The sequence below is a fragment of the Vigna umbellata genome, chromosome 9, assembly GCF_029865625.1.
Source record: "Vigna umbellata cultivar VRB3 chromosome 9, Vumbellata_1.0, whole genome shotgun sequence".
In the NCBI taxonomy this organism is placed as follows: Eukaryota; Viridiplantae; Streptophyta; class Magnoliopsida; order Fabales; family Fabaceae; genus Vigna; species Vigna umbellata.
In genome coordinates this window covers 3,042,585-3,053,576 of record NC_142173.1, presented here as the reverse complement: position 1 = coordinate 3,053,576, position 10,992 = coordinate 3,042,585, and the positions used below count along the sequence as shown (strand labels likewise).

Here is a 10,992-nt window from a genome sequence, read left to right as displayed (position 1 = left end):
CGGATTTACTATCAACCGAGGTAATATGCCTTATATGCTTCGGGTCCCCTTGAACCGAGGCGTATAAGTTCGCCTAAACTACAAAAATGTCATCGCGTTTTGATAGGCTTCGGTTTCTCCTAAATCGAAGCCTATAGGACGAGTTCAAAAACCGTTTTTTTACTAGTGATAATGGCAGGGGGAGCATTGGATAGGATCTTACATAATTTCACATGCCTACACTTAAGTGGGAGATTATATCTTTATCATGTGATTATCTATGACAGGGCGAGCATCATTGTTTGATTAATATGATTTACTGATCCATCTCTGAACAACTGTTTGTCATCATATCATTATCATAAGGCATACCTTTTTTGCTAATGCACAAAAGGGGAGAATGCTGGGAGAATGCTATGATATTCATTTTGAGCTTTGATATTCATTTTGAGCTCTGATATACATTTTGTTTGAGCACTGATATACATTTTGTTTGCTCTGATATACTCTGATATGTTCCGATATGAATTGATATGTTTTTTGCTCTGAATAAAAAATGAGAATATTTCAATGTTTGCTCTGATACATTTTGATCATTTGTTGATCAATTGCTCTGATACATTTTGATATGATATGATTTGATTTGTACAACGTGGTTGTTTATTAATCATGGTTGTGCATCATAAAAAAATGGGGTGATTGTTGAGATTATTGATAAGGGGAGCACTGGTTTAGCCAAACCTTACAATCTCAAAGAACTTCTGGTTTTTTATGATGACAACATAATTAATAACAAATTGTGTTGTTTATGTGTTAATTGTTCATAACTTTCATGTTTATGATTATTTTAGACCATGTTTGTGTTGATTCTGTCATTGCTGCAATTCACTGTATTTTACATGAGATCTTATCTATGAATGCATGACATATGTTTTAGAAAAGGAAAACCACATACACTTTAGTTAAACTTAACATGTGTAGCAAAACAACAGTTTTAAGTCAACTTCATTATGAAGTAAGTCGATTAAAACTCGTGGCTTTGCACAAACTTTTTCAAAGTGTGCTGTGAGTATTTTTGGAAAGAAAGTTTCTCAAAACAGTATTGAAGTGTTACAAAGTTGACTGTATGTGCAAGCTACTCGACTTAGTTAGTTATGTTTTGAAATTCTGTTAATGCTTGTGATGTCTAACGACTATATTTTATATCTTTGACTCAGCATTGATGGTGAGCCAATTGTATTAAATGTGAAATCAATTAAGTTGGTTTGACTGTTATTAACTGTCTGAGTATAATCGACTCTATTAGTAGCATAATCAACTTAGGAGCGTCAGTTTTGTAAAAGACTATATACAGATGGGAATTTGATTTCTGCAAAGACCTTTGTGAATCTAACGTTTTGATTGAATTGTTTCAGATTATTGATCTCTGGTAGAATGTGCTAAAGCTACAAGAATCCATCAAGAAAGACTGAGGTGTTCATTCTTTGGTGATTGCTTGACGAGCAAGAATATGTGCGCATTGACTGATTGATCAGCCTGCACTTGAGGTGTCTGATACGTGATCAACTTCTTCTCTCAATCTAGTGAAGATTGTGGTTGCCCTGTTGTCACTACAGGAAGAGAAGGTGCGGCGTTCTGCACTTTGAGGATTGTTCAAAGTGATTAAAGACTACAAGAGATGGGATATCTTGATGTTGTTCTTTATTTGTATATGCCTATATTTTGATTAGAGGGTTAGAGAGGTGTTTTAAGTCGTTTATGTCTTTTGAATGTTATTTGATACTCATTTACTTTTTTTTTTCATTTGGTTTGACCGATTCATTTTCGTTTATCTTTAGGCTTTTTGCGTACGTGGTCAGCGAAGTGCATCTTCTCTAGCGACACCATTTTGAGGTTGGTTTTTTTTCCATCAATGTCTCTTACGTATGATATATGTGTCCGTGTTCGATGTTGTGTTTGTGGATTCCAGACGTATGATATATGTATTACGATATATATTTGTGTTCGTGTAAGTATGATAGTTTTTTTTCCTTCAACGTATGATATGTATTTTTTGTTGGTTCTAGATGTAAGTTAGTTTCATTTTTTGACGTGAGTTCTTTACTTTCGTTGTTTTAATATTACTCAAAGTAGTATGGATCGAAGCTGGATTCATCAGCATTGTATTAGTGAAGAGTATGAGCGAGGGGTTTTTGACTTCATAGAATATGTTAAAGAACACGCAAAACCAGTGAACGAACATATTTTTTCCCTTGTGTTCGTTGTCTCAATCAAGTATTTGAAGACTTGGATAACATCCGTGATCATTTGTTCATCCATGAAATAATGAGAAGTTCTACAGTCTGGACCTGGCATGGGGAAGTGTTATATAAGCCAACAACGTTAAGAGGTTCAAATTATGTCGACGAATGAATAAGTGATCATTTAGAAGAAATGGTTCGTGACGTTGGCGAAGAAAATTTTGGAAGAGCTCATTTATATGAAAGTCTTAAGAACAATTCAGAGCAAGAGTTGTATCCAAAATGCATCAATTTTACACGGTTGTCGAAAACTTTGAAATTGTTTTGTTTGAAAGCAAGAAACGGATGGACTGAAAAAAGTTTCACGGAATTGTTGGCGTTGCTGAAGGAGATGCTTCTAGAAAAAAACACGTTACCTATACGTAATTACGACGCGAAGAAAATTCTATGTCCAATGGGTTTGGAATACCAAAAGATACATACATGTCCCAATGATTGTGTATTGTGTAGAGATCAGTACGCTTCAATAAGGTGTGTCTGACGTGTGTTTCGTCACGATTTAAGAAGAAACTTGACAGAAATAACGATGAAGACAATGATGGTCAACCGGTTAAGGTCATGTGGTACTTACCTATAGTACCTAGGTTGAAATGATTGTTTTCTATTAAAGAAGATGCGAAGAATCTTATGTGACACGTTGATGGAAGAAAATGTGATAGTCTTCTTCGACACCCAGTTGATTCCCAACAATGGAAGAAGATTGATGAAACATTTCCCGAATTTAGTGCAGAGCCAAGAAACTTAAGACTTGCACTTGTAACGATGGGATGAATCCTTATGGCAACTTAAGTGGCAAACATAGCTCATGGTCAGTTCTATTGATCATTTACAATTTATCTCCTATGTTGTGCATGAAGAGAAAATACATGATGTTGTCTATGATGATATCGGGTCCTAGAACACCTGGAAATGACATTGATGTTTATTTAAAACCGTTAGTTGATTATTTAAAAATGTTGTGGGAACTGGGCGTCGAAGTCTTTGATTCATATTCAGAAGAAAACTTTCGTTTATGTGCAATGTTGTTTTACACCATAAAAGATTTCCCAGCATATGGAAACTTGAGTGGTTATAGTGTTAAAGGTCATTTTGCATGTCCGATTTGTGGAGAAAATACTAGTTATCTTCAACTGAAGCATGGACAAAAAACTGTGTATACAAGACACCGAGGATTTCTTCCTCAAAATCACCCTTATCGTAGATTGAAAAAAGCGTTTAATGGACATCCTGAATGTGATGTAGTGTCCAGACCACATAATGGGGAAGAAGTATACAACTAGGTGAGGAACATTGATGTTGTCTTTGGAAAACATAAAAAGAAGATTATAGAGAAAAACATTTGGAAAAAGTGAACAATATTCTTTAATCTTCCATATTGGTGTAAACTTGATGTGCGACATTGCATGGACGTGATGCATGTTGAATAAAATGTATGTGATAATGTTGTTGGGACTTTACAAAACGTAAAAGGAAAGACAAAAAATGGAGTGAAAGCATGACAAGACTTGGTTGACATGTGAATATGTTCGGAGTTACATCTGGAATCCATAGGAAGACGCACCTATCTTCCTCCTGCTTGTCACAGTCTTTCAAAAAAAGAAACGAAATTTTTTTGTCAAGGTTTACATAGTATGAAGGTTCCACAAGGTTATTCATTGAATATTAGTAGCCTTCTTTCTATGCATGATTTCAAGTTAGATGGTTTAAAGTTTCAAAATTGTCATGTCTTAATGCAACCACTTTTAATAGTAGCTATTCGAGCCATATTACCTGTTTTTGTAAGACGTATTCTCACAACTTTGAGTTTGTTATTCAATGGCATTTGCAAACGAGAATAAGCGCAAGAAAATCATCCAAACCCAATACGCATGATATATCCTAGCCACCCCCAAATGCTTTCCTTTCCAATGGTTAGTCTCTAAGCTTCATGCTCCCTTGTTTTGCTCACGGACTTGCACTAGAGAAGATGTGGTCTTACACTCTCTCACAAACTCTCACCATTTCTACTACCACTACAAGAAATATGATTATTACCGAAGGATTAATACCGACGGTCTTTTATCCTTCGATAAGGCAGTGACAGTACCGAAGGAATACGCCCTTCGGCAAAAGGTTCAATTGAGTGAAATGAGAATTTGGGATTTCGCTATCCCATTCTCCCAAATTCAGTATTGTGAAATCTTCTCCCTCCCAAAACCTCTCGACCCTAATCTCAACGGTGGCCATTTTTTCGCAATTCCCGCTTCTTCCTGCTTCTCTCTCCTCCCCTCGCCGCCGCACACCGTCTCCCTCCTCTTCGCCAAACCCCAACACCACCCCTTCCTCCTCTACGCCAAATGCAAACCCTCCGATGACATCGACACCTCCGACAACGTCAACCCATTGGAAGACATTGACTTCAACCCCCTGGAGCCTGCGGAGGGATTTGTCGGCCCTCCCTCCTTCGACGATGGCCCCCTCAAGACGGAGGACGAGATCGCCGCAACCTACGAGGAGCTCTACGGCCCCACCTTCAACGGCATTTCCGTGCTCGGGAATGACGTCTTCGAAATGGACGCCCTGGTGAAGCGGGACACGGGGTTCGGGTCCAACTCGAAGAAGGAGAAGGTCTACGACGGGTTCGAAGATAGGGTGGTCCAGGTGAGAAGGGTGACGAAAGTTGTTAAGGGAGGGAAGCAGTTGCGCTTCAGAGCTGTCTTCATTGTCGGCAACAAAAATGGCCAAGATTGCATCGGAGTTGGCAAGACCAAGGAAGTCGTCGCCGCCATTCAAAAGTCTGCATCCAATGCCAGGAGGAACATCGTGAAGGTGCCAATGACTAAGTACTCCACTTTTCCCCACAGGTACACATTCAGTTTTTGCTTAGAATGTTATAGTTCTTTTCCCCACAAGTATATCTAAGTCCACATTACATCACAACTCCAAATCAAATGTAATAATTGATTGTTTCTACTGTAAGTTCTTTTACTTTAACTTGAAAAACAATGATCTACAAAATCATAGAACAAGAATTTACGGTAGTGAGAAAATAAGTGCTGTGAAAATGGCCAAAAGAGTTGTAAACAGTATTTTCAATATGGCCTATATGCTTCTTGTAATAGTATTTTCAAAATATCTATCTACTTTTATCTTCACCTTGCTCAATTGAATGCATAATTAGTATTGTTAGTACATGTCTATATGAGTTGAAGGGGATATATAAATGAATTCAGAACTTGTTTGCCCTTTTTAACCTCTAACTTTAAATCCAATTCATTTGGAAAGCCTCTGGATCTGTTAATGGCCATATATTAGTTTTATAAGGTTAGTTGTAGCATTGATTTACTGTTAGATTCCGAATTTTAGTTCATTTTTTACCCTAAAGCTTGTTAGTACCTAATGAGATTATGCATTGGTGATTACCTCCTAGTTTATTGAAAAAAGACATATGTGGATACTTTGAGGACGAGAAAGGCATTTTATTAAATAACCTTTTATGTCTAAAGTATTTCTTTCACTGATGCCATTTTCCTTTTTAACATGATATATATACTTTTGAATTTCTATTCAGTAGATGATTGTTGTGCTGCTTGCCACAGTTGGAGCAATCATGTCCATAAAAAATTTCAACAACCTCTTCAACAATAGTCATCAAAGAATAGGAGTTGCAGTATATGGCATTATCTGGCTCCAAGTTTTATTTGGTCTTTCTCGACCACAAAGGTAAAACAACTAAATTCCCTTTCATTGAGAATTTGTGTATCTATACACATGATTTTGTTGGTTAGGAAGTTAAAGTAATTAGACCTTTTATGCTATATGTTTATTAGGATTGTTAATAGAACATGATGAATATGATATTATTGTTGTTGTTCTTCACAGAGGATCCAAAAGAAGTGTTTGGTTCTTTACATAGGATACAAGTGTTTAAAGCATATAGAGTACTGGTGAATTTGAATTCAAAGATTGTACATTAGTTGGCTCACTGGCTAAATCACTTTTTTGCAAGTATAATATTAATTACTTTTGAGGAAATAATTGAGTTCTTTTGGGGAAATAATTGTGTGTTTTGTTAAAATGTAGTGTAAGGGTGAATTAATTGAGTTCTTTTGATGAAATCTGGAATTTGATTGTTAACATAGTAAATTGTTTCACTGTAACTCATTTTACATTTGATTGACTAAGTTCTATGGAAGTTAATAAAATTTCATTTGCTTGGTGTGAATGTATAATTACTGAAAAGATTGCTTTATTTTTTACTTGCATCTAAACTCTGTTGTACTATATATATATATATATATATATGTATTTGAATGGAATTATATCATGTTACAACATCTTGTTGGTAGTTTATGGTTAATGATTGAATCTTGATTGTCTAGGGTGTGATTATTTCACATACCTAAGAGTTTGATATGTGGCTAATTATTTTCTATGGTATTTAAGTTGGTATGAATTACTAAGTATAACTTTCGGTCAAAGCAAAGATAGGTATGTTATGTTGATCACGTATAATATCTAAGCTAAGTTAATTGTATGGAATCAAGTTAACATATAATGAAAAGGATAAAGTAAGTGTTATGTTAAGCAAGCATAAGTATTATTGATATAAAAAGAATGTGCAAAAGCATGAGAAATGGTTTAATTAGGCATGAAAAATTGATATAACATTGAAGTAAATGATTTTTGCACTGCACTTATTTGTTTGCTAAATGGGAGTATGATCTTAATTGCTGAACTGGAGTCAATACATGCAGAAAACCTTATTGTCTTAGTTATAAAACTCTGTAGAAAATCTTGTTGTTTTAATTATAAAACTCTGCAGAAAACCTTCTTGTTTTAGTTATAAAACTCTGCAAAAAAACATTTGCTGTCTTAGTTACAAAATTCTGCAGAAAAGCTTTGCTGTATTGCTGTAAATTCTGCATAAAATCTTTGTTGTTTTGGTGTAAAATTCTGCAAAAATACCTTACTATTTTGCTGTATAACCTGCATAAAAATCTGGTTTTTTTGATGGTATATTCTGCATAAAAATCCTTGGCTATTTGACATTTATTAATCTGATTGAGTAGTTTATAGCTTTTGGAGATATTGTTTTATGTCAAGTAGGTATTATTGTTGTTAAAGGTTGTTGTTGGACTATGTATAAATGTTGAGATTGTGACTGTTTTAGTGGATACAATATTGTTTTAATGCTCAATTTCAGTTGTAGTGGTACTTGATATTTTTTGTACCTTTTTGTGGTTTGTGGTGCATATTAAAGACTATTATATGTTGCAAATATAGGTTTTTGGAGGTTTATGTTTCCAAATGCAAAGTCCAGTGCTGCATGACAGGACAAGGTTGAGAACGCCCTTCGGTAATTACCGAAGGCTTTTGGCCCTCGGTAATTACCGAAGGCTTTTGGCCCTCGGTAATTACCGAAGGCTTTTGGCCCTCGATAATTACCGAAGGGCGGAAGCCCTCGGTAAATGTTAGCGACAAGGGATTTACCGGGGGCTCTTTGACCGTCGATAAGCCATCTGTAATTACCTTTTACCGACGGTTTTGGGCTGTTTCCGAGGGCTCTTGGCCTTCGATAATGCCCTTCTTTTTTGTAGTGTACTGAATATAGGGTTAGGCTTGTTTCCTCCACTCTCCCGACTGTCGTGTGCTTTCTTATATTTTTAACCTAATCTATAACTCAAACAGACTGTACCCTAATCTTCAACGGCTCAGAATCTATCTCGGTATCCATAAAATATTTTTCGTTTAATTCTTCCCTTGCTTCTATCTTTAAATGGCCAAAAGATACACTAAAAACTAATTCTATCTTGATTCGCGGAGACTACCTAAAACAAATGTTTTCTCTCTCCTAAACTTAAGGATCATATAATTAATATAAAAAATAACTTACTCTCTTCTCGGAACCCATTCTGAAAATTTAAAAATAAAACTAAAACTAATTAATAACTTTTTATACTACTCCTAAATATAACGATTGAAATACTTTTATTTTTATACTTAATTTTGATATTAAAAACACCCTTTATGACTTAGAAACTAGCTTGAACTCATGTTTTTACTTTAGTTTTGTGAATAAGAGAGTTGAGGTTATACTTGATGATTTTATCACTAAATTCCCTTGATTTTTTAGGCTATTGGAATGATTTGAAACAAGAGTTAAAGTACCAAATAGTTGGAATGCAAAAAAATCAACCAGAATGCATAAAAGTCAACAAGAGTGCAAAAAAGTCAACCAGAATGCAAATTCAACAAAGTGCAGAAAAAGGACGTTGGGCGTAGAAAAAGGGCGTTGAGCGCCAATTTCTTTTGTCTCATGAGCACCATAGCTGAGCGTCAGTTTAGTGCCGCAGCTACCGTTGGGCGCCCTTTTGGGGCAGTGAGCGCCAGTTTCGTGGGCTTGGACCCGTTTTCTGTTATTTTTATGTTCTATTTAAGGACTTGCACGTTCTAGGGATTGTATCTTTTGATGGCATAAGCATATAAACACACATTTTGCTCCTCTAGAGGCAAATTTGGGGATGCAGGAGTCTCTTCTTCAGTTTCTAGGGTTTTTCTATCTCTTCCATTCCATTGTTCATCTAGTTTCTCCATGATTATGGTGAACTAAATTTTATTTTTTATTGGGGAAGATGTAACCTCTAAAGTCTCATGTATTGAATTGATTTATTTTATAAATGCTTAACTTCATTAATTGTTAGGGTTTTTCCTCTATGCTCTATGCATGCTTTGTTTAACTCATTCAATTGCATGATTATTGATTTTGTTGATATGGACACATATGGGAAAATCTAGAACTGGGAAAATTCTCTCAAAAGCAATATTACCTAGACATAGGGATACGAGGGTTGGTTCCCTTTAAATTTCTGTGCGAATGTAATGCATGATTAATTGCTAGGGAGACAAGACATTGTGAACTAGTAATTAGGAGTAGGCTTTCTTCACCGAGACATTGGGTTTAAGGTAAATTAGAAAGTGGCATTAACATTAATGAAGAAGATGAATTCATATATGCATGAGAGTAAATTAGGTGAAATCTAAACCCAACAACAATATCATCAACTTCATCCATTCATTCTTGTGTTTAGCCTTAATTGATCAAATTTGCATTCATGTTTATTTTTATTGCATTTGCATTCAAAAACCCCAAAAATTGTTCTTAAGTCTTAATTAGTTAAGCGATTACATACTGTTTAGTGTTGTGAGTCTCTTGGAAAACGACACTTGGTCTTACCATTTATTATTACTTGATACGATTTGGTACACTTACCGGAGTGATAACACTTCTATCTTTAATGGCCAAAAGATACATTAAAAACTAATTCTATCTTGATTCACGGAGACTACCTAAAACAGACGTTTTCCCTTTCCTAAACTTAAGGATCATATAATTAATATAAAAAATAACTTACTCTCTTCTCTGAACCCATTCTGAAAATTTAAAAATAAAACTAAAACTAATTAATAACTTTTTATACTACTCCTAAATACTTTAGTCACCTAATTCCATACCATAATTAAGTATCTAATATTTAAAATTATAAAATAAAAATAAAAGATATTTTTATTTTATCCACTATAGAACATCAAACACTACCATAAAGAAAAGAACATGCCAAAAATCACTAAAAACAACAACACTGGATTCACAACTTTTTCTTTCTCAAAACTTCAGAATTAATTATGAAAGCAAAACCATCTATAATATCGAGTCATGAGTGTGCACTCTCACTACTCTTATCAAGACGTTTTCTGTTCTTAATACTTCTAGTTAGATACCCAATATTGCTATCTAAACTTGAAGAACATAACCTGATCTACTATTTTTCACAAGAGACTCAACATATTCATACAAATACACAAGCATTAAAGTCACACAACAAAAGCTAGACGAGCTTACTCCCCAAAGTCTAAAAAAGTTTTTTCAAAAACCTGGCTCTGATACCAAATGTAACACCCCGATTTTTGAGATGTCACGTTGTAAATTTTTTATTCAAAATTTTTCTATAAAAAAATTATTTCGGATAATCAAATTTTATTCGATTACAATGCAGAAGCAAAACATAATAATAAACGTTATTTGTTCAAAATAAAAATCTCAAATAATCTCTTTTACAATAAAATTATCAAGTCTGAAAACTTTAAAAAACAATAATTCCCGAAATCAAATATCCCAACTCTTACATCAGCTACTTCGACCTAGTTTTATCTGCAACTCGTACAAGTACGATCATCGTAGGTGGAAACCACAACCACAACATTTCAGGGTGAGCAACCAGAAATATCATAACATACCACAAAACATATTTCATTTTAATCACAGAGTAATATAATCATATAACATATTCCATCACATCATATTATCATAGTCACACCATTCATGAACCAATGTCGTTTCCTTCTACTGTGTCGTCATGACCTGTTATCACTAACAAGAACCTGTTCTCACTAACAGGGCAATTCGACTCGTCTTCCATCGCGACTTCTGACCTATCTCCCCGACTTCTCAAGGACTAACGAGTAAAAGCACTGGTACCACGCGCACTAGTGCACTATACTCAGCACGAGCCGAAGTCTTTTGGGCGAGACATCCACCTCCCCGCGTAGAGGGAAGTGACACTCGAATCAATATCTCTAAACAAGAGTCCAACACATCACATTATTAACGTAGAGCAGTACGAAAAGCTCACACATGATCGACAACAATACAAGGAAATAACATAGCTTCATA

At 35.0% G+C, this 10,992-nt stretch overlaps 1 pseudogene; it reads left to right on the top strand.

Moving 5' to 3' along the window:
• Positions 1-4,406: 4,406 nt before the first annotated feature.
• On the top strand, positions 4,407-5,190 carry LOC148192323 (small ribosomal subunit protein uS5c pseudogene; annotated as a pseudogene).
• The last annotated feature ends 5,802 nt before the right edge of the window (positions 5,191-10,992 follow it).